This window comes from Anas acuta, chromosome 6, assembly GCF_963932015.1.
Source record: "Anas acuta chromosome 6, bAnaAcu1.1, whole genome shotgun sequence".
In the NCBI taxonomy this organism is placed as follows: domain Eukaryota; kingdom Metazoa; phylum Chordata; class Aves; order Anseriformes; family Anatidae; genus Anas; species Anas acuta.
This window is the reverse complement of record NC_088984.1, coordinates 3,986,145-4,011,040: the sequence shown is the minus strand read 5'-3', so window position 1 is coordinate 4,011,040 and position 24,896 is coordinate 3,986,145. Positions and strand designations below refer to the sequence as shown.

The 24,896-nt window shown below is 43.5% G+C and overlaps 1 protein-coding gene across 5 annotated transcripts in view; it reads right to left on the bottom strand.

Annotated features, from left to right (window-relative positions):
• Positions 1-24,896, bottom strand: part of ZEB2 (zinc finger E-box binding homeobox 2) — a 111,749-nt gene that overhangs the window by 65,475 nt on the left and 21,378 nt on the right. The window contains exon 3 of one of the 5 annotated variants that reach the window (XM_068687040.1): positions 5,632-5,750. The exons of the other annotated variants lie outside the window; for them this stretch is intronic. The gene's annotated coding sequence lies outside the window, so the exon portion shown is untranslated. The remainder of the gene's footprint in view (positions 1-5,631; positions 5,751-24,896) is intronic. 5 annotated transcript variants of the gene reach the window in all.

Below are 24,896 nucleotides of genomic sequence, written 5' to 3'. Positions count from 1 at the left end.
CAAGCAAAATGACCGATCCGAACATTCCCTGGACCCGATAAAAATCTATCTGAAATTAGTGTTGCCATCAAGGTGTTGCTCGGGATGAAGTAGTGCCTTTAAAAGCTATCTACAGTAACAGTCGCGACAGCTTTGCAGTGAAGCTAACCATTTTAGGCAATGGGAAGAAAGTAAGACCATTGTAGTTGTGAACAGCTGGCATACAATAGATAATTTAAGGGAAAGTGACCCTCATGTATAATTTTTAACTGAAGAACTGTCAAGCCCCATTAGTTCCAATAGGGCCTGGTAGTACCGAGGTAGGTTTATAGGGGCATTGTATGAGAATAGTTTCCAACAGAGCAGCAAAAAAAAAACATTTTATGGGAACTTTTTGTGGATTTGGAATTAATTCCTTTAAAAAAAGGAAAAAAAAAAAAAGAAAAAGAAAAAAAAAAAAAAATCTTAGCTGCTGTTTGAGACAACATCATCTCTACTTTTCTTTTCTGAACAGACCCTAAAAAATGGCAAAAATGTCTTTTGGAGCCAGTTTAGCCACATTCAAAACCATACGCACTGATAATGCTGAGGAATTCTGAAAGACACCCGTTAAATGTGGAAACCATGCTGCTAAATCTACGTCACAGCCTCTGCTAGTGAATAAAACGCCAAGTAAAAGAGCAAGGGAAGGAAACACAAGTACTTAAATGAGCGCAAATAATGAAGGGTAGAACCTGGGTGGAACATAAAGAATGAGCGAGTTAGGTAAAATAAAGCCCCGGCACTGTTTCTGCAGACATATTTTAGAGGCCAGTCCAACATTATAAACAATTGCTATAAAACCTGAAAGGTCCAGGTGTCGCTAAGTCATGTTTACTTTATGGCTTTCACTTTGCTATTTGGCAGTACTTCTAAGACCGTTCTGAATGATGTTGCCCTCAACTTAAAGTGCTATAACTTTCTTGCTCAGACTTAAAAGAGATACTGTAAAATTATTTAGCAACTTCTTGTGCTGTAAACAGTCCTGGGATGTAATCCCAGACGCCTCTCCCCTGTATCAGTCAGCCCCCAGTTAAATGCTGTACGTTGATGGAGGATGCATGGTGGGTCTTAGGTACGTACATAGGAATGGGGTGAAGAGGGGAAAGACCTCCTCTACTTGCTGCCAGCCTAAGGGGATGGTGGAAATGGGGACAAAAAAAAAAAAAAGCAAACATGGGCAAAGGCTTGATTTGCCTCGTGTTGGTGCACAACTGTCTTTCCTTGGGGCAGGCAGGTGCTATTTTGGGGCATGTTACCACCCTATGGCAATGGGGCACAACCACACTTTCCACCCAAGCCAAATTCGTGTGGGCAGGCATCACGGGGCTGGGGGAAGTTTGCCACTAAGGCCAGTGTTGGGTTCAGGGTAAACAAGAGTAGCTGATTGTAGCCTTAATGAGTCAGCTTAAGGCCTATATATTTAAAAATAAGACAGATCGTCATTTAAAGAAATGATGAGAGAAACATCCTTTTAAATTTGGATCAAATAATATGACAATAAAGGCAGGAGTTATAGGTACTGTAGACTGTCCTTTACTAGACACTATATTACTTGTAGTCATTAGGCCAGCTATAAAAAGAAGGTTTAAATACTAATGTATTTTTTAATTTGTTTTATATCCTAAACAAGCAATCAATGTACATTAATAAACATAATTGTTTTTTTGGCATTTGTCCATTCATTTGGTCTACCTTGTCAGCTCCGGCAAACACATCAGCAAAATTCAGTAACCACAATACGCAAGAAGGAAACACCAATGAGGCCTCCTCAAATATGCATAATGTATTGAATTACTTTGCTGCTTCACTATTGACAGATTTGAAGCCTCCAAAGTTTGCCATAACGTCCTCCTGTCCGTCTGTCTCAGTGACTTTGACAGGTTTTTGTCCACAAATACTGCTTTCAAGTGCTGGTGCAAAGAACCTTTAACGAGGTGGTAAATATGTTTACCTTTGATAAGGTGAGCTGCCTGATAAGATAATGTGGATGGCCACTTTTCAAAAGCAAATATGTGCAGAGCTCAGGGCTCTCACCCAAGAGCTGTGCTGGACTTGATCAACATAGGGCAACACCTCGTACCTCAGAGAAGCTTCCTAGAGCCAATTTGTTCCTTTTCAGTTTTACTTATAAGGTACGAGAGAGGTTTATGCACTCAAGAGAGTGCAATGCTGGAGACGGACGTGTAAAAGGTGCTCATTTCTGTAGTCTCAGCAATTAGGGTGCAGCTCTTGGCACCTTTCCTTTAAGTAGGACACTTTCTCCTCAAAGGTCTGTGGGTTTCTGCCTCCTGGAGTGCCAACTGCAAGCAGTTGCCATCCAGGGGACCTCCTGCAGAGGGAAAAGATCAGGAAATCCCTCGGAGGAGGAAACACTCGATGGTCTGGTATGGTTACCCGGAGTGTTAGTGACCGGAGAAATACATACCAAGAAAAAGCTCCACTAGGGGCAAAATCTGCTTTGAGACCCTGTAATGCCTCCTGACATCTCTATCAGGTCCTCTCCGTAGGTGACCCTACCAAAACAACCCTGGCTGGTCCATCGGTCTTACACGAGAAGACGGGAGGCAACGTGGGCACCATCTGCACCACAGAAATTTCTTAAAATGTCATTTGTCGAAGGAAAGGAAAACGACATTGTTGTGGGAAGAGCAGAAGCCAAGGAGTCCAAAATGGTAGCTCCGCACAAGGCTTTAACGCGCTAGAAAATTTATGAAAACATGAATAAAAGGTAGCTTATTCAGTGTCAGCCTTACATATTTATAGTTTAAAAATTAGTCAAAGTTTATGTCCCGAGGTTGCACCTACAGGAAGCCAGATGTGTGCCTTCTGCATGTGACCTAAGACAGGCCTGGAGCAACAACTAGATAATTTCTCGCTCATACTCCACACCGTCGATCGCGGCGGCTTTCTGAGGTGAGAGAATCTGACAGCACTAACTCTCCAGGGCAGAACTTTCCAGTCAAGTGGATCAACGGACTGAAAATCTCTTATGAATAGTCATTAGGCCTTCATTACAAACCCCTCACAACCCAGTTCTCTTCTCGCAACCAAATGCCTTTTGTCATCTTCACAAGGTGCATCATTTAATTACCAATTGATTTCTTTATATATGACAACATGTCAGATAGCAAAATACAGTGTATCTCCCTTAGGGGGAGAAGTCTGTTAACTATCAGCGTGCCAGATTACTGAATTTAGCTGCGAGACAGTTATTCCCTCCACCGCTCCTTTATTTTAACTCGCTTTCCCGAGCTCGGGAGTTTTTCAGAGGAGCCGTGCGGGGAAAAGAGGAAGGCAAGGGGCATCGTGGAAGGAATTTTCCCCGTTCTGTCACAAAATCAGCGATCGCTTCCAACATTTCTCACTCTCTTTTTAGGCACGGCCGCCGCCACGCACACCGTGCCCGCACATATGTACGTTGGCATCGGCGCCTATATGCACACAGAGAGCCTAGCTGAAGCGCGTCAAACAATTGTTCCCATTATACCAGGAATTTACCCAGCTTCTGACTTTGCTAGCACGCTGAATCTTCCCCTTCACAACTGCGGCCTGATAATCAAGCCAGTACTGTATTAATAAGCTGAATAATAAGGGAATTTCAGAAATGTACAGGACTATTATACCGTAACAATAAAACCTCAAACTGAGTAAACCAGAGCAGTGCTGAAGGTAGGCGTCAGAAAATAATGAAACCAGTGTTGCAGTAATGCCCTCCATTGTATGGCAGTGTAAATGCCTGCTTCTTTCATACACAGAAGCTACATTACACGAGTCCGAAATGTTCTCAGAGCATCACTGTGCCTGGTTGTGATAGAACCTGGCACCAGCAAGCACTGAAAGCTGACATTATACTGTAGGATGTGCTGCAGGTGTGCAGGCCTGCGAACGTGCTCTAATTACATATTTTCCTGCAGAGCAACAATTAAGGTCGCCAAAATAATTGCCAGTTTCTTAATCCCTCTCTAACAAGACTGACATAAGGAATGGTTTATTTTTCTCTGGTTATTTTGAAAGTGTTCCTCAAGATTTTGGTTTTTCTAGTGCGCTGCATAAAACTAATTCTTACGTTCAAATGTGTGATTATACCCATTGTTGCTGCTGGATTTTTTTTTTTAAAGGCCAAACCTTTTCTGAATTGTAGTACAACTGAAATAATGAAGAAATGCTGATTGTATAACTTGGCATGCTGTTTCAACATTTCCTCTGCAACGAAGGTACCCATTTTTCCTTTCTGTGTGCACACTTGCTGGCATGGTTTTGGTGCTCTTCTCCGGGCCTGCAAGCTCCTGGCCGCTTCTCAGAGCCCTGCAGAGGGGCATCAGCACTGCAATGCCCCAGCCGAGCAGCTGGACAACTACAGCCTCCTGCCTGTGTCCGGAGGTTCAATAGAGAATCACCTCTATTTTCATTACAACTGGCCTTATCTACTGTGGGAGACATTACAGAGACTTCTTTCTAAGTGGCAGAAAGCACTCGACTTCAAACAATTGGAACAATTGTAGTACATGAGACAGAAAGGAGATGTCTAGTGCATCCATTTGCAAAGCTGATGCATTTAACAGCAACCATTATACATTGTAGTTATATATAGCCTTCTCACAGACCTTGGGAATAGTGGCCAATGTGAGTCAAACTCAGAGCTGCCATCAGTGGCCACAAGTCAATTGATTTTCTTCGGGAAGCACCCAACGATACGAGCCAGGAACCCTCCGTGCCTCCCTCCCTCTGTATCTCTCACAGACAAGGAAATCCTTTGGAGAAAGCCGCAGTCTCGGTGCCCACACAGAGACCTTCTCATCTTTTATGTCCTTTGAGTTTTGGAGCTTAAAGCTCGGCTGAAGAGGACACGTGGGACACCTAACCTGGAAGGCATTGGGGTGACTTCTGCAGGATTTGGGTCAGACCCACAGGCTCTACCTTGCCAGCACGTCAGCATGAGGCTGTTCAGTGTTTGTGAAGATGCCTCAAAGGCTCTAAAAAGTATTTTGTAGAGGAACACAAGGGCATTTGTGTTCAGCCATGTTCAGACAACCCTCAGTTAAGCCAAAGGTTAGTAGTCTGTTCTTGATTGCATTTTAAAATAGTTTGAACTCTTTTCTAACTTTCCAGTAGAGCCTGCTGTCAGCTACCTATGTGCAGATCCTGTCGGTGTCAGAACGAGTATTGCTTATGGCAGGACTAAATTTATCTGAGCAACACCAAAGATTAAGCAAAAAATGCCACACAGCACCAGTCAAAGGATGTCCAGCAGCATGCCAGATAGATTGGCTTGACATGCAAAATCATATTCAAACATCTGAGAATATTAGCATTAATGGAACAGGCAAGGCACCCTTTGATAATTGTTGGCAATCTGAAAACTTTGCTCTGAGGATATTAAAAGTAAACTGTTATAGTCCAATTGCCAGTTTCAATCCTGCTGATATAAACTGCCACAACCTGTCAGCGTTTGACATTTAGCAGGAAGGTATGAATATAAGCTGCTGCTAGGCAGTGTAGGTAGATGTCCACCTTTGCAAAGTGCATTACATGCATGGAAACCTCAGAAGTGATACTAATAACACAGACTCCTACCGAGTTACTGGTTTTACTGCTAACTCCACTACTCACTTTCTAAATTTGTCTCTCTTTCCTACACTTCTCTTGCAGTCTTCCTTCAACACAGATGAGATAATCAGTTGCTTAGACACCCGTCCTCATAAAGCTGTTCACATCTTTGTATGCTTCACCTGCAAAAGCCACAACAGCGATACTGTGATACATGAAAATGTATTCTCCCTCATCGTACTTATTACTTTGAAATGCTCATTGATTTACTCTGCAAGTGAGGAAACAAAGGAAATTTAAACTTTAATGGATATTAAATTATTTGCAAATGAATCATTTACTCTTCTAAAAAGGGACAAATGCATTTTGTTCACTTGAAAGGTACTTAGAAAGACTGCATGGGAGTGATAAAACTCATAAAACTCAGGGTCATATACAACCAGCTTAGACTTTTCAAACCCGGTGATTTCATTAAGACTCGGTACGAAAGGACACAGCAAGGCTCTCAAAGGACTGAACGCCGCAAAGCTTAACCCACGTAGCTGGTAGGCCATGAATCTTCAGGCTCCAGCATCTTTGCTGAACCAGATTTTGATGTAGGCATCTGACTGGGGACCCGGGTTAGCAAATACTGGCCTTAATGGCCAGTACCTTCCCAGTGCCTTCTCTGGGACCACTCGCAGCACGAGGCAGGGCAGAGCCAAGCTGTGTCCCTAGAAGGGGGCCAAGTCCTGGTGACTCCACTCACGGGAGTGCTTGCACCAGTTTCAGTGGGGAAGACGTGGCCCTGTTTACATGAAAATGCTTTGAAGGGAAATATTTTAGGTTTTGATCAAAACCTCATTTACATTCTTACAAAGAAACTGTGAAGAGTTATAAATGAGCTGTAGAGTATATTATAAAACACATTTTAAAAGTAACACATGCTCAGCGATGGATTACGTTAAAAAAAAGTACGTGCGATATCCAAGACGAACATTTATGTTGAGCAGAGATCACGCGAGAAAGCATTCCACAGGCATAACTTTGCAGATAATCAAAGCCAAGTATTAATACATTTTTATCAGTCCACCTTCTAAACAATATTTCAGTAGATTTCCTTTCACACAGTGATATTTGTAATAAATGTTCTGCCTTTGTTTTAAAGTCAGTCCGTAGAAAGATGACATCAGCTTAGCAAACAATAAAGTGCCTGTAATATTGTCTCCAGAGGGCTGTTACATTTACTTTGTAGCAGTAAAATTCAATTTTCAAAAAACACTACATGAATGATGTTAGGTTATTAACCCTATCACCACCGTAAAACATCATCATTGTGTGCAGAATGTAGGTCACTATCTAGGAGCTATAAGTTGCTTTTTGTTAAATAATCCATTTAAGCTGCTTTTCTTCCCCATAGCCCGGGTTGTGTCCCTTCCCTTTGAAAAAAAAAAAAAAAAAACAGTCCCACTTTTAATCACAGGGCTCTGAGTGAGCGCACTTATTACACATCGCATTTTGAGGTGCTCTTCCTTTGTTACTTTCAGATTTGGCCGCACACTTTTGAAGAGTGACTCTCTGTGAATTCTTGCTGCTCGGCGCTGCTCTCAAAGAGCACGAAAACCGAGCGCATCGCAGCAGCCAGCGCCGGCAGTGACTCGCACAAGTTTCAGTTCAGGGAAGGAGAAGAAAATCTGCAACTACAAAACTCTGAGTCATTTTGAAATTTCAGCGCACTTGAATAGCAGCCGTCCTGATTCGGGGGCTGGCTCCCAGCTCCTGCCCCTGCATGTTTTCCCTCCGATGGGTCCACACGGAGCGAGGCACAAGAGGGATCGGCGAACAAACTGTCCGCGGGCCAGCGCTGGCGTGTCACATGGCTGGGTATAAAAGAGGATTTGCATACCTGACGCAGCTATGGAAATATTCCCTGTCCGACAAGGGGCGAAAAAGAAGCCCTGACGGCTGGCCGGCGTCAGCATGCAAGGGGTTAACTAGTTAAACTTCTACCACCCCCCACAGCAACTTTCCAAAAGCTGACAATAAGTAAAAGAAGTGCTGGTTATCCATTTTTTAAAGGGATGGGATTGGTTTTAGAAGAAAGGGAAAGAGGATCAAACACCTCAGAGCAACAAAAGGTTGTGTCAGAGGGCCCTCAATCACAAACCTCCTTCAACAAGAGATATTCCAACCTTCCAGAGCAGTTACCCGGGCAGCACGGCTAAAAAGTGCCCTGACATGAAAAGAACAAAAACAGAAGGGACAGAGGTAGTTATTGTTATGCACACTCCTCTTTTTTGCTTGGGCTTTTTTCTCCCCCACAAAACTTTTTGCATAAGCTGTTAGGGGAAAAGTAATAGTGCTGCTTATTGAAAAGAAATCTCTCTCTTTTTTTTTTTTTTTTTTTTTTTTTTTTTGCATCTCCTACCTCCTAGGTTGTGAGGTATGCCCAGCAGATTCTCAGCAAGGAACACCTGATGAATGGGAAGGTCAGCTCTGTGAATGCTTCAAAAGAGGCATCCGAAATTAATAAATGTAATTATGAGAGTGTAAATGTATCCTGGTTTTCATCGCCCCCTGAACACATATTTGAATTTTTTTTTTTTTTCTCCAGACGAGCTAAGTTGTGTGCGCACAAAGAATGTAAATTATTTGCATTTGCGGTGTCAGGTCTTGGAGGTATCTTAACAGCGTGTAAGAATTTTCCACTTAAATGTAAATTATTAACAAGTCAGAGTTTTCATTTGTTTTATCTCCTGATGTGCAATCTAAATAAATAAATGGCACATTTTACAGTATTCACCACCCACTTCTCTGCTCTTTCAGAAAGATATTTTATACATGCTACCTCTGCTTAAATAGGGTGGTGGATCACTCTCTCTTTCATCATTTATCTTTGTCTCTGTGCTCCCGAGGATTTCTGTTGGTGGTGGTAGGTTGTTTTTTTTTTCTTACTTTTTTTTTTTTTGCTAAAACAAATTTACCTCTAGTACTTCATCAAGTTTTCCTGTGTAATATCGCTAAGTAAACAACACAGTGGTTTATTCATAAAATATTCATATTTCAAAATGTTCCTTCCCAATCACCCCTCCTGGGTTTACCTATGTTTACAAATATGTAAGCCTTGTTAATATGCCTTGTCTGGGGAATGGTGAGCAGTGACCCTCCTTGAGGCAGAGCTCTGATGGAGAAGTGTATTATTTCAGCTGGGAGAACAGCAAAGCTCGGGGATGAGACTGATTGATTAAGACCAGATGGATGGCCACACATAGGTGTGACAAAAATAGAAACGCATTGCAAACATTCCTGGCATTGTCCTCCTGTGGTCGGGGAGGTGGACGGACCCGGTGGTACCTTATCTACCTCCTGATGGGCTCCAGAATTGAAGAATGTTAATGAAAGCTAACTCTCCTTCGCCGGCCTTACAGTGACACTTATTACAATGAATCAAGCTTAAAATTGCATCTCGAAAATAAAGCCTGAGTTCCCCCGATCGAAAAGTGACAGCTGGCATGCCACTGGAAAGCATTCGCACGCGCTTCCATGAAATTAATTCGAAGTAAAGAGCTCGGAAAGAAAAGAAGGGAAAGAGAAAGAGAAAGAAAGAAAACAAACAGACCGTACCCACATCCTCTCCTTAAAATTAAACTTTCAGAAACCACATAAAGGAATAAGTGCAAAACGAGTGACCTCTGGTTTGGAGAAGAATGTCTCATTGAAACCCTCGCAGCTCTTGTGATTATTGGCCATACTCTGGCCAGCCCTCTCCCTAATATTGGGGCTGTTCCTCACAGAAAATCCCAGCTGGTGGCTTGAGACCTGAAGCGAGTGGTCCTGATGACCCACACTGCCCTGGGCGGCCTTCACCTGGCCAGCATTTGCCTTTGGGCCTGGCCCATGCCGTATGCACTGCACCACAAAAAATGCCGTGAGCCGGGCCTGCCCACAGCCGCTGAGGGGCAGGAGCTGGGCAGAGGAGCAGCACAGCACCAGGCTCTTCAGGACACCCCATTTTCTCTCCTCTGCCTATTCCTCACCACAAATGTGTTGCGTGGCCAGCTGCGAGGGTCAGCCCTGACACCAAAACAGGCTTTGAGGTCATGGGACGGTCTCAAACCTGCTCTTCGCAGGATCCTTCTCACGCGGCACGTCGCCTTGTGACAGCCACAGCAGAAGGTGCAAGAACCAGACCCCCAAACCCTCTCTTTCTCCCTACAACAGCTGCCCTGCCCCGGCGTGAGCTTTCAGTTCCCACTCCCCTCGCGTAGGCCTGAAACGATTACCTACTTGTTAGAAATCTTCTCAGGTTTCACAGGCAAGCATTTGCCGGTGGGTTCCTGACCGGCCTTTCTGGACGTGGCGCTCCCAGAGACACGCTCTCACACATGCAAAAGCCCTGTGATGGATCAGGGACTCCTCCATTCACCCCTCCACTTTAAGCAAAACCGTTCCTAATATACCTTTTCATACGTGAAGCATAATGAATGTACCTTTTCTTATGCGTGTACAATACTGTACTTTCACCCACTGGCAAAGAAGTTCGCTAAATTACTAAGAGCGTTTAAAGAGGTGGCATTCATTGTAATATACAAAGGAATTTAAAGCACATTTACAAATGAATCGGCAGGCATGCCAACAAGAAAAACAAATTTAAATGTAAAATTAAAAAAAAAAAAGTGAGGATTGCTTGAAACAATTATTATGATATGAAAATGTTTGTCCATTCTGCAGGCTGCAAACTACCTAATTTCTCTTCAACTACAATTCAGGTGACTGGGGTTTTAAAGAAATATTCTTTTCCTTGGTTTCCTTCTCCCCTCCCCAACTGAGTAATAAAACATAGACTAATTTAAATAAGAATCATTATGCTCAGAAGGCCTCCTCTGGCTGGAAGACTTTTGTTCCACATGTCCCATAATCTCACTCCCACATGGCTGCCATAAGGTTGATGCTGAAATCAAACTGAACTATAGAATTTTCTTTTAGACACAGTGAAAATATGTATATCAGTTTTGAGAAAGGAATCCTATAATTTAGGTAATGGAAGAAATATACTTGTGATAGAAACCTCTTGACTTTGCCACTCTGTTCCCTAAATTTGTTTCCTCATCCAGGTTGCTATTAGCATATGAAAAATGCTTTTAATTTTATCCATTTCTGGACATATCTGTCACACGCACAAGTGAGATAGCAGCTAGGTTTCAACTTATCTCTTCTTTACCACCTCAGCAGCAGGTTTAAAATAGATCACACTCTTTTAGCTGTGTGCAGCCAAGGTGTGTGTAACTGTCGTACTGAACAAAACCCGATAAAGCAGAAGCAAGCCAAACTACCACAGGCAGCTTGCTCCCATCTCAAGCACAGGCGTTTCCATCGCAGCATCTCCCGGCGTTACTTTCCCTCGCTTGAAACGCAAGAGCCGGAGCAGCTCTAGCACGTAATTCGCTACATGTGTCGGTGGCGATACAGCGAGGCTGGGAGCCGTGGCCGGGTTTTTTAAAGCAGCTGTTAGGCACTTTCTACTTGCTGTTTATCTGTTTCCTTAAAACTCCCACTCCCACCCCTGCCCTGCGAAGGGACGGCGGGCATGTGGCACGGCAGCTCCCACGCGCCTGTGCCGCTACAATGCCACTTTGTTCCGTGCCCCGCGATGCCGGCCCTTAAAACCACATCCCCAAATTCTCCGCAGGCGCGCATGATGCACGGCAATGTATGGCACAGCTTGGAGAAAGCTCACGACAGCACCCAGCCTGTTTTCACACATGCTATAGGTCTTACGGCGTCAGCCCTGCGGTTGTTACGCGTACAAAATTTTAAAAGCCCTTTTTTCTGCTACTTTTTGAGTAAATTAAAAACTCCCATTGCCTCCCAGGCAATTAGGATGAGGCCCGGGGACTGGCTTGGAGCAGTGAGACGCTGAGCGCTTTTGCTTGGCGGTATTTGGCATGAAGATATTTGTGGCTTGGTGAAACCTTGCACACACGCACACACACTCCCCGACTCTGCTTTTGGTGACATGTTGGGGAAATGGCTATTTTTGCACAAACATAAAAAAAAACATGAAATTATGCTCCATTTTAATGAAAGGGCGGTTTTGCCTGACAAAACATATGCGTTTTATTAACAGTATTAATAGAAATGGGCCCGCTTTCAAACTCGCAACGAAACGTGACAAAGCCCAGGGCCAGATTCTCAGCTCCACTTGAGGCACCTCGCGACCCACTGCACAGCGGGATGGCCACCCTGGCCGCCGTGCCCCTAGACCTGATATCCTGGCAGTGAAACACCTCTGTGGGCACACCACAAACACCTCCAGGGCCAGAAGCCGCGGGATGTGGGCATTTTCTCAAGCCAGGAGGCTCAGGAGATGCTCTTTGCACCACGGGGCAGCCAAGATGGGTGTTTCAGATGTGCCTGCGCATGTCTTGTCATTGGTGTTGGTTGCTTTTTTTTTTTTTTCTTTTTCGAGGAATGCTTTCTGTTCCCCAGGATCTGCCTGAAGGAAAGCCACAGGACAGCGGTGGCTGACGGTCACGACACCAGTGCCTCCCCTCTGGCTGGCGGCAGGACCCTGGAAGCGAGGCCAGAGCCGCTCAGGGAAGGACACCCCGTCCCGCTGGAAGTTACATGACCAGGAATAAAGGGCACCTTGCGCTAAGCAGGGGGATTAAGCTGATGAGCAAAGCACCTGAAACAACTTTGCCTTCCCACCGCCAGCCCTGGCAGAGGAAAAAGGCTCTCACAAGTAAATAAACCGGCGCAGCCCTTTTCCATTTTGATGACTTCTCGCCATTTTACTAAATTGCCAGGCAGACAGAAGCCTTAACCCCAACAACACTCATGTGAAAACTTCAGGCTTTGTTGTTTTCCTTTTTTTTTTTTTTTCCTTTTTTATTTTATTTTATTTTTTTACTTGCATGACTTCTTTATTAAGTGCTCTCGGGCTCTAAATGAGTGGGTGTCAGAGGTGCAGTATTTCACAGATCCGTGGGTCACTGCCTGATTTTGTGCCGCATGTAGATATTAAAAGTTCCCCTTATTACAGATAGCATGAAGAAAAATGAACAACTAGAGACAGTTTTCTAAACCCATCGTCTCTGGGTATATTTATTTTATGATGATGGCAAAGGAGTAGCCCCTTATATATTTTCTATTGTCTTCAGTAAAGACACGCTTTAATCATAAACTGACGCACAGAACCTGCCTATTGGCCTATTGATATTTCTCTTGCAGTGAGCGAGCAGCCAATATCCTATTTTAAATATAACTTTAAAAAATGACATTACCTAAGAAAATGCTAGCACTATTCCTGATAAAATATACTGTAGTGGGGCTGAAAAGTGCATGCAAAGCAAGCTGCATTATTAGAATGTTTAAATATTAATTATACCGCTGTGTAGTAAAGATGATCAACTGTGAGTGTCAACTAATTTTCTAAAAGCTGCAATGTTGGATTTCATCTAAACTTCTATTGTTAAGCTAAAACTAAAAGCCCAGCAAGTTTAGTCTACTGGAGTGTGTTTATTTTTATTGGTTTCTGCATAATTTTTTTTAACATAAACCAACTTTAACCCCTTTACTGTAATCTCTGCCAGTGGAACTCCAATAGCACATCATAAAATTCCTATAATTCTTCAAAGCGATGTAGCTGGAAAAGAAAAAAAACACGGGCACTTTGCAACAAACGCCAACTACGAGATTCAGCCAATTAAATTTAACTCTTGCGAGCTCGTTGAGCTGAGGATATACGTGCAGATATACATCGAGCCTCCCCTCCAGCAGCGGCTCCTGCTGCGAGCAGCCTTTGGCTGCGGCGCTGAGCGCCGAGCTAGTCCTATTGTGTGAAAAATACCGCTCAGGTGGTACCTCGCGCGGGCGTGTGAGGGAGGCTCAGCAGACAGATGGGGAGGCAGATGTACAATGCTACATAAAAGTAGAGAGACTTATATTATCTTATGTGAACGCCTTAAGTGCCTGAGCGCAGGCAGCCGGAGAATGGGCAGCGGGGCGGGGAACAAAGAGTTAAGTGAGAAATGACTGTCATTTCTCTCCCGCGAGCGGCTATTGCTTCCTCAGACTTTTCAGACGAGGCACAAGACTCGAGCGAGAGAATCACTTTGAGAGTCTTAGGCGAAGACAAAGAAATAGTGTGCGCCGAGGCTCGCAGGCTTCGTTCCGTCACTCATGGATGCTCTGCCAGGATTTCCCACCTGAGACAGATTGCGACGCGTGTTCGAATCACTCATGCACGAGAAGCAATACACAAGTTCAGTGTAAAGCCACTTTAAAAGCTCATCGGGTGCATACTTTACTTGTACAAAATACCTTATTCATGATGGAGCAGTGAGGGCCTAGGTAATTACTTGAATCAAGGTGGCCTCAGAAGTGTTTAAATCTACAAGGACACTTAGAGCATGAATAATGCAAAATAATTTGCATCTAAATTTTTTAAGTGTTCTTTATTCAAAAACTAAAATGCAGTTCCGATTAAAGTTTGATGAGTGAAAGCTGAGCACTTCATACCCACTGTGAAACGTCTCCTATTTGTGGAAATTATTTCAGACAGTGGTAAAGGGACAAAAGAGATCAAAAAAAGTTGGTGATTAATCTGCATTACTTTTAAGCCATCCTTATTTCATGATGTTTGGTGAGTAGGAAGTTAATTTCAGGACTTGCTGATCTGATACCATCCACATCTCGCCCCTTTAAAGCAGCCACATCGAAAGCAGAGATCTAATTATTAGCCAAACAAAATAACTATTCTTTTGCCTCCGATGATAGCACAGGGCAGCTCATGGCTCTGAAATTTGTCTGGTATCTCTTCATGCAATTAATCTCCCCTCTGACGCCGTCAGCCTCTTTGGAAAAGCCTTACATGCAGAAACACCCTGGCTGCCTCTAACTCTGCGTGCTTGCAGGACACGGGCTTACATTTCTTCACTTGGAGCGTGTTGCATCCCTTTCTTCTGAATTTGCCATTGACAGCATAAACTGCCATGTGTATCATCAGTTCAGCACTTTATTATATCGTCTCCATTTCTATTTTAGAACGTGTTGAGCAACCCCCATAAAAATTGTTAAAGAGGAAGGAGTGAACAAGACAAATGTTGTGTAATGTGCTCGCTGAGAATTATGCTTTGCTCTGCCTGGGCTGGAAGCAGAGGAGAGAAAGGGAGAGGGAAGGAGTGAGGGGGGAAGCATGTCGGGAGCAGCCGCTTTCGCACTCAGACGTCAGCGGTCGGGTGGTTAAAAGTGCCTAATTCCCTGCTCTGCCTGCAGCACTCGAGGCCGAAATGGGTGCAAGGGCAGAGACAGACAGGGCTTGAGAGCAGCAACCCCAAAGGCTTCTAAAGGAGAAGGCTCATCTATCTGTCTGTCCATCCGTCCGTCCATCCCACCGCTGCGGGAGCACCTCTGGGAGGAGCAGGAGGGATGTTTGCCAGCGGGCCGGCTGCTGCGACCCCGGGTTGGGAAATCTGCTGGGATCCGCCAGGTTGGGCAGGCGGGGGCTTTGACAGGCAGCTTAAGTTTTAAGCGCTGGCTGACTGCGGGCAGCTCAACTTTAAAGGCCCCTTTGCAAAGGAAAATCATTTTCCTGCTGCAGCCCTTATAAAGAATAAAGACTTCCAATTTATTGCAGGCTCGAAAGCTGGCTGCCACTTTATTGGACTTTCAGATGAGTGTGCTCGCCACGCTTTCTTAGTGAGAGTATCTGCTACGTTTTCTTGGATTTTGAACAATGAGAACATTTTTTTAACTCATTGAACAAAGATTTCCCCAGCAACAGACCCCCTGCTCAGCAGGTCACCTATCTTTGCGACAGTTTTTCTTTTCCCACGCTAACCCTAGGGCTCATTTGCATAAGGTCTCTGTTGTGACAATTAGTTTCAGGTGAGCTGATTTCTATGAGGTTTGCCCAAGACGATACACAAGCTCTGGGCCTCCCTGATCCTGGCCCTAATTGCGACTGACTGGCACCAGACACAATCACCCTCTTGATTCAGCAAATTGTCCTGCAAGTAGCTTGTTGTGACCCCGCAATGCACAAATCATATCATGTCAGCCCAGCATAGTAAACAGTGAATAAAGCAAATTCAAAAAAGGTTTCATAATAGTGCCTCCATCTTCTAGCCCCAGTGGGCAAGATGAATACAAATTAAAGCTATATCATATCTACGCGCTGGTGGAAAAGGTATCGCTGTCCCAACAAGCAATTTGGTTGAATTGTTTTTTTGCTTTTTGGTCTTTTTTTTTTGTTTGTTTTTTTGTTTTGTTTTAATTCATGTTGGGAAAATATCAACATCTCCTTGCTCCATCACCTGGGAGAAGTTCTCCAGGTAGAGGAGTGAGGTTGCTGTGAATATTTCCTAGTCTTATGGTTTGGATGTAAGCAATGTTCTCCTCCGTCATCTCTGGAGGTACAGGGTACATCAATAAGCACATTAGCTGGCTCCCAGTTGTCTCTGCTCCTCTTAAAAAGCAGCAGAGGCCACGGGGACCCCACCTCTGAGCACAGCACCAGAAGTCATGGCACAACTTTCCCTGCAGGTCTGGGAGCCTGGCAGGAACCCAGGTGGCTGCAGTGCAGAAGGTCTTTGCAGGGGACTTCATCCTGCACCGCCCTTCCACTTTGGCTCAATCCTTCCCACTTTAGCCGAGAAGTAACGCAATGGAAGTTCGCCCAGAATTAGCTTGGGTATTGACTGGCCAATCGATGTCAAATGGGGCAAACACTCAGCCTCGGAGATGGCAGAGAAAAGGAGCAAAAAAAATAAATAAAATGCAACAAATGCAAAGTTAACGAGGATGGAGAAATACCTTCCACCAGGGCCAAGATCATCGTGTTAACGCGGGTGCTGCCCTTATCTCTGATGAACTCTGTTTCTATTCCTTTGAGTCACAGTTTTCATGTTATTTTTTGTATGATGCTCAGTTCTTTCCTGCTGGAGCTGTGACCCGCTCCCTGTGAGTGTGAGTCAGGACAGGCTCTGGATTGCTGCTTCTAAATGAGGTCTAATTTGCAAAATATTATTCACCATAGAGACAAAAGCTGCTCCCCTGCTGTAACCGGGATGTGAAGGGTAAAGTCAGATTCAGACAGGTATCTTGAGCCACTGACTTCAGAGAGACTCGGCAAGGGCAGGATTAGGCCCAGTGGATATGTGGTGAGATGATTATTATGTGAATTAGATCAGGCTATTAGTTTTGGACTATTTTTAATCTCCTGGGGAAATATGTATTTACATTTGTTTTTATTTTCATTTTTTTTACTTGATGCAAATTGCTTCCCCAAATAAATAGTTATGTTAAAAATCCTAGTAAAAATGTGCTTCAGAATTATTCACTGAACATGGCCAGTAGCCAGTGCGAAAGGTCAGCCTGCCAGCTCCAGCAGCTTTGAGCGATGGTCAAGGTAAATATATACGTGAAAGAGCATCTGAAACAGTGCATTTCTGTTAACTGTGCAAACTTACAGACTGATTGTAGGCGAAGAAATAGGTAAGAACAAATCAAAAAATCACCTCGCTGCTGAAAACAGTAACACCAAGTTTTATCCCTAATTTCAGGGTGTCAGACCTAATTATTCTTTTCCTGGTCAACGCAATTGGTTGAAAAGTCATGAAATTCTCCTATATTAGTGTCTATCCATGTCCAGAATCAGTCTGAGCAAGGTGGGAAGTCCCCCCAGGCTGCCATCGCTCCATCCCTGCAGTCTCACAGAGTGTGGGCCCCTGAGCTCTTCAAGCCCTGCAGTTTTGTTCCTCACTCCCCAAGCCACTAGATACCATTTTCACATGGAAACGAGAAGAGTGGTGGTCCCAGAATAGGATGTGACTCATCAGCTTTGGCTTCCTTCTTCCCATGGTGGTGGGAAGCCACCCCCTGAGGTCCCTACAGCCCTCCCATTGCTTTCCTCCACATGGGATGGAGGACACTCCAGGAAGGGTGATCAAGGAAGGGTGCTCAAGGCCTTGCCTGCCACAAGAAAAGTCTCCATGGGTGCTTGGGTAATTACAAGGATCTCAACCCCATTGGTACTGTCAAAACCTCACTGGGCAACCCTATCACTTGCAGACCCCCTGGGCAACCCCATCACTTGCAGCCCCAGCCATGACCACAGTGGTGGCAGGTCCAAGGTGGTTGCCCATCGCTTGCAAGCACACTAGACCATGGCTGCAAGGGGTAACCAGAGCCCCCAGGAGCCTTGCCTGCTCTATTTTTAAAATGCATGGCATTTTTATTTTGTCCAGCGTCCATGCTAATGCTTTTATCCCTCTCTTGCGACACAAACCATGCTTTTACAGTTAAGGTAACATAACGAGCTAACGTTGAACTTTAACCTTCAGAAACTCTGCCTCTAATGTCAGGCAAAACTTTTAGATTTTAAAGTAAATAAACAGTTGATTCTGACAAAAAAATGACTATTCCCCGAAGGGACGTTTTTGTGAAACAGCGCCAGGTACAAAAAAAATGTATATTTTTTGGCTTGGTCATGAAACTGTCAAAACACAACTCTAACATGTTTTGCTGCATATGTAATTTTTTTCCCACAGCTCTTTCTGAGCAGTGCTTAATTCCGGCTTCTTTCTGCACCCAGCTCTTGCAAGCAAATCAATAGAAGCACAAGAAATCCAGGCTAAGTTTATAGGTAAGGGAAGGAGAATGGCCAGGAGAAAGAAAGAGGACAGAAACGAGACAAAGCCTGGGAAACTTTGTTGAAGTTCCCCATAAATTATGCTTTCAGGGTAAAAATCGCCCTCAGAATAGGGCTTCAGGGAGATTTAAGCAGTGAGCAGCAGGCTGTTTACTGGCCCTTGGTACAGGGACTAAGTTTCACCCTCCGTGCTTAGGTACCTTGGTTTCATTTTATTTTTAACTGCTCTCTCTCTCTCTCATATATGTGCATATGTAAATCCCAAAGTATCTTGATCAAAGTTGTGATTACAAACTTCACTTTTACTAAAAACAGCGATGGCACTGATCTTTAATATAATAATATATTTTCCCTGAATGCCTGAGCTGTTTCATTCCAGCAACTGAAACAGAGACAATTCTTTGTATGTTGAAGTGTGTAATTATCATGTATCCAAAAGGGAGGGTGTAATTTTCACATCTGATTACAAGGGAAGAGAGTAAGGGAAGCTGCCTCGGTAAACTTACACTTGTTTACAGAGAGCAATACCTTTGATATTAAAAACTCTAAACATGTAAAATGCTGGAAAAAATCAAGATTGTCATGCACCAAAGCTAAAAAAAAAAAAAAAAAAGAAAGAGAGAGAGAGAGAAAAAAAAAAAAAAAGCTAAGCATTTTTTTTGGCATAGCTACAAAATGAAAAGTCAATTCTTCTGAACTTGTGCTGGCCCTACTCACTTGAGATGTTTGTTAAGAAGACTTAAAAATTGTTTTTGCACAGTGTGCTCTACTTGTTGTGTTGAAGGTTAAGAAGTTAAAGCTCCAGCTTTAATTTAAAAAGGGGAACTTCAAATGTTTCTGCTGTTTATAACTCTATTTGGTCAGTTTAAACTAGAGAAATGCTTTTCATATTTGACTTCGTCTTCACAGAATTTACTTCTCCTAAATGTGACTGCATTTGCTTTCAGGTTGCATTTTTTTTTTTTTATCATATGAACTCACTCCTCTTTCTTTCTCTCCTTTTTTTTTTTTTTTTTCTTTCTTTCTCATGCACACTGTCGCACAGACCCACACTGCTGATTTACCTTTGATAAAATGAGCTTCTGCCTATGTGAAATTATTATTTTTTGGCCACATAGGAAAAGATGGTATCAAGGAAAGACAGAACTGTTACAGTGAATATCACTTACCAAGGAGATTAAAGATAAGCAGAAAGATCACACTACAGGTAGAAGGGAAAACTGCTGAAAAACCAAGAAAGATATGAGAAACCTTTTGAAATGATGTAAAAGTATGATTGCTAAGGAGTTATTGTAGTATTTTTAGAAACCATTAAAAACTGTCTGCAAGCACTGGATGTCAAAGTACGATAGCCTCATCGCTTTTGCTAAGCAAGAAAAAGGAAGGGAAAGAGAAAGAAAGAAAGAAAAATTATTTTTAGTTTATGGAAAATGCTGGGTTTTGTTGGCATATGAAAAAATCACATAATTTACATCTGCAACACCTATCACTAAGACTATGATAAGACCCTGTTTTCTAAAGTATGCTTTTTTGCTGCCCCCAGGTTAACTTCCTTATACCATATTCTTATTCAGAACATCCTATCTGTGGGGAAAAAAAAATCCCTACCACAACAACTAAGGATTCTGAAAAATAAAATGTAACCAAGTAATAGCAGTAATTTGAGTCGAGGATGCATTTAGTTACTTTAAAAGTGTTTTTGTCTTGTGCAGAAAGACATGAATGCAAGGGCTACCAAAAGCAATTTAATACCAGGTGGGGGTTGACATTAATCTTTTATGACAATAATATTGTGGTGTTACAGTAGGGCAGAAACGAATATCTCCTTGTACATACAAACGCTTCCCGAAGAGTCTGTGCCTGTCTTAAAAATACACGTATAGAATTGATGTATAGCCTCAAATTCATAATGAATATGATTATATAAATAGTCTTCACTCGTGCAAACAATCACAACGTCCTCCCTCTGCTTCCCGTGGATGTGATCCAGGCTCACCCGGTGAGCAGCACGGCACAGCCCCAGACCCCATTTCTCCTGGAAGGGGCCGGATCCGGACCAGGAGGACCTTTTGTGGGGACAGGGTGCACAGCCCTTGGCTCTGCCTGGTGCAGTGCCCAAAGGTGCCAGCGGGGCCAGGCAAGGCACATGGGAAGGATATGGCCCCTTCGTGCCCGGGTTACATGGGTGTGCCAGGGGTGGAGGCGGATTCTGGGCAGCGTTTGTGTACTTAAAACAACAAATTAATGTCTGTGGCATGCTAATCAATGTTGGGTACGCTCCGCATTTTTCACTGAGTTGTTAGAGTACATTTGCTTATATTTTGCACTATTTTAATTTAACCATATTGATCAAACCGAACACTCAATAAGACCCTAGGCACCTTAGCCTTATTAAAATTAGTCAACTTGAAGTAAGTGAGCTGAGGAAGTAATGGAAACTATTCAGAGATTTAAATACAGTGCAGCCCACTTAAATAAATACCTGTTAATGAAATAAATCTGTATATGCACATATTTTCTCAGAAACAAATTATTAAGGGGCCCTTTAGCAGTGCACAGCTCAAACATACCCATTCGTTTCAGAGGGCGGCATTTCCTCGGCTCGCTGTGCATGCTCGTGCCCACTGGGTTAAACTTGGGGAGTTGGTGCTGACCTTTTCCACCGAAGCAGTTATCATTCTTTAGAGTCTAGCAGCGTCACGATTTATAAAAATGTCCCTAATTAACCTGTAAGTAAACACTATTGTGGTTTTTTGGTAGCTCTCCCATTTGAGTTTATCCCAGTAAAAATAAATCAGCTGGGCCGTCACCCAGACGAGTATATCTGGGTAACTAGAGAAGACAAATAAAAACCATTTAACCAACTTGACTGTTCATATTCAATGGGGGGGGAGGGAAGTCAGACCGCTTAGTCTTTACAAATAACATGTTTTCGTCTTCAGAAAGTTGTATCATTTTTTTTTTTTTTCAGCAGGGTTGAGAGGCGTAATTAGAGCACTAGCTCCAAGGATTGACTGGAGTGGTGATTTGCAGTGCAGCTCCTTTTGGCACCTCCATGGAGCTGAAAATATTGTTTTTGAAAACATTACTGTTTTTCAACAAAAATAGGATATTTGACAACATCTTTAACTGATTAATCCCAGCTCCTCTCAGAGGGGTTGACCCATGTCTGGTTTTAGTGAGAGAAGAAAACCTGCAGCATGCACAAAGTCTTTCTGCAATACCTACGAATGAATCAAGCTAAAGACTAGGTTCACAATCTGTGGAGGTTTCCAAGCCTCTCTTCATGGGGGCTGCCTTGAGAGGTCTTTGTATACTCATTTTTTTCCTCTAGTCCAATAAAAGATATTAGCTCTTTTCCCTAAGCAAAACCCCTCTCATGAATCAGGTCCTATGCTTGCAACTAGTGTGATATTGCTGGCCAGGTTTCACCCCAGTAAAATTCTAATCTATACTTTGTCTTTTAGAATTAAGAAGAAAATGCATATCAGCAGAATCTCCTCTCTACTTTATTTCATTTATAAATTACGAGAATGATGCTATTATATATTATTAATTTCTGCTGTTCTCCAACTCGGCTGCAGCAGTGAGCTGCGGATGTTGGAACGGTGTAATTATGTTCTAGTAGGGCAGCCATCCGTTTCCTTTCAAAAATTTACAGGATTCTTAATCATGCTGCTCATTTGGGTGCGCAGTAGCGAGGATGGCGAAACACAAACAGGGCACGTTCGTTTACACAGGAACACCTGCTTAGCATGATAGCAGATGTCAGTCAGTAAGCAGAACACAAAAGAAAAATATCAACAACAGCAAACTAGAAGCCTTTTGCAACTCGGTCGCAGGGAAATCTCGTCTGCGGGAAGCGAAATGACGGGGTGCGCCTTGGCAGAGCGGACCAGAGGCGCGGCAACAATTTGGAAAGTCTCGCCTGACGTCCCCCCGGGAACAGGTCAAAAAATGCAGACGAGCTCCTCGCCGGGTGACGTGATATTTAACAAAGCATTTCTCGTGCGAAGAGGGCTGTTTTATGCAAGCTTGATGTGGAAAGATAGCTAACCATCTTGCAGAGATCATCATAAATATGAGGTGGTTTTGATAACTGCAGCGAAGTAGGTGAGAGCGGCACGATGCGCAGAGCTGCTGCTCCATGCGCAAGGGTTTGTCAGCACTTCTAGCGCAACCACGTATGCTCCAGGCTCTATATTCTACTTCTGAAATGCTCACTCTGGGCTGCCTCTTGGCTTTCCCGTCTCTAGTCGAGGGTGTTTATTTTTTTTAGCGCATTTCAGGAAATAAAACAAGGCGGGTGGAGGAGGGCAGGTCGGTGGGTTTCGGGGAGCAGCCCGGCAAGATGCGCTGGGAGCGCTGCACATGCATCCAGCTCCTGGGGTGGGTATCAATAATCCCCCTCAATGACACATGCAGTAACTACTTTTCCACAGGATTGTTAGTATTCAGAGCAAGTCAACTTGCGTGGGTCCGTGCATTAAGGGCTCCCTAAGTATGCATTGACTTGATACCCAGTAATGGCTTCTAAGGAGCCGTTATGTAGTACCGTGTCAATGATCCATGCATTGAGGACTCCCTAAGTACGCATTGACACGATAGACCGGAACGGCTCTGAAGAAGCCGTTACGGTCTATCATGCCAATGATCTGCGGATATTGGCAGTGCCTCCTGCACTTCTACAGAGATTGTAAAAGTCTCTGAAGAAGCTGTTATGATCTCAGTGGAAGAGCCATCAATCAGGTCGAGGACAGCGTTTTGTTTTTCCATTTTTCCACCTTATCGTTGGGAAGCTTTGTTTTACTTTTACAATTAGATTCAAAGAACTGACAAAATATAAAGGCTGCCCACAGAGTGGCTCTGGGACTGTGTGGAGGTAACCAGGATCAGAATATGACCTCTGGTTTTATTAGTCCTAGGTTTTTAGTTCCAGCTGACTTGCTGGGAGACCTCGGCCAGATCCTCTTACGTCTATTTACTCATATGTTGCCCCTCTAGCGAGCAGAGCAAGGGGATGAGGGCCTTGAGAGGAGGTTGTGGTGGGGTTTGGGAAATGATAGTTTAGGCTGTTCAGAACTAAGGCTTGTCTCACCACCTTGTCACTGGAGGTGGACTCTGAGAAAAGTGGTTTGGCAGAAAGGAAGTCTTGCCCCTCAGTCTCCAGCTGTTTTCTAAGCTTTACTCTGTTGCGTTCATGTAGTTTCCTTTTATTTCACTTACGTGTACTTACATCATTTCTGAACATACCTGCTTGGCAAAAGGTCATCTTTGTTTTCTATGCTGCCACAAATTTCTATGAAAACACTCTGAGCCTCTTTTTCCATGTCTTTCTTAGCACATGAAGATTTTATAAAGTGCATCACTGCAGAATAAAGTGTTAGGTCATGCTAAGTCTATGACCGTAAAGCAATACCTAACTAGCTTGTACTGTTTGTATCTGCTCTTCCATACTCTTTGGGGGAAAACAGACTTTTTATTCTTTCATATTCAGTTCATACTCAAGTGTTAGAGGAGATGTGTAGAACATACACCTCTATAGTGTACTCTACCTATTTTCTGCAATGTTGACTTAGTGCAATAAGCCAATTTATGGTGTAATCCCTCATCTTTCAAGGTATTGGAATCGTTAAGTGTTAGCAGACCACTGGAGAAACACTTCAGCTATACCTTATGGAAAGCAGAGATCCTCAAGCAAGAAAAATAAGAATTACAGGGCAGGGTGAGAGATAGACCTTATGTGTAGCGGGGCTGACCTGAAGAACATGAGCTCAAAGAAAACTGCAAAAGGAGCTAGAAGAACAATATGGAATACCAGAGAGGATCGTGATAAAGCTGGGGAAGCTGAGGAGGCAAGGAAGACTCAGGGAACAGTGGCCATTGATCCCAGGTATTTCCTTCTTGGGATTCTAGCTTGGATATTTTTAGGCAGGTCTTCAGATGTGTTGAATCACTAGAGATGTTGCTACTGTTCCTCACTAGGTACCCCAAATCAGTGACTGCCCTGACAATATTAATTATAAAATTGATGTTGCATAGTAGGATGTAGCCATCGGGTCCAGAGCAACATCACCAGCGAGCAGAGGAGAAAAGACAACAGGATATCAACTTTAAGCTAGAGGCACACTTGGCTTTTGCCAACAGAGTTCCCCAACCAAGAGCTTTCCAGCTAGAGGAGGGTACAGCACATTCTGGAAAGCCACCATTGCTCCTTGGCTAACCTCTTTCCCTCCAGGTGAAAAAACATCAATGGCCATCATTAATTCCTTGAGAATACATCTTTGGGACTTAAAGCCTGGTTTGGGTGGCCTTGAAAAACCTACAGGCAGCGACTGCCACTGCAACCCAAGTTCCTCTCAACATCTCCCTCTGTGCCGCACACCGCAAAATTGTGTGAAAAGTTGTGTTTCAAAACCTCAACAGCTGAAGACTGCTGTCCCTTGGAAAAACTAAGATTTGCATTAAATGTAATCATCTGGGTTTTAAAACTGCAGCGAGAGGCAAATAGGAGATAGCATTTTACAGTGATTCAGATCATTTTTCGTGTAAGGTCTTTAATACAATCTTTCAGGTATCTCACGTTGTGATGCTGCCTCCGCAGCACATGCTGAGCATTTGGCTTGAAGTACAGGTACAGGTTTTAAAGGATCTCAAATAATTTTTTTCAACATTTGGGATACAAACAGGCATT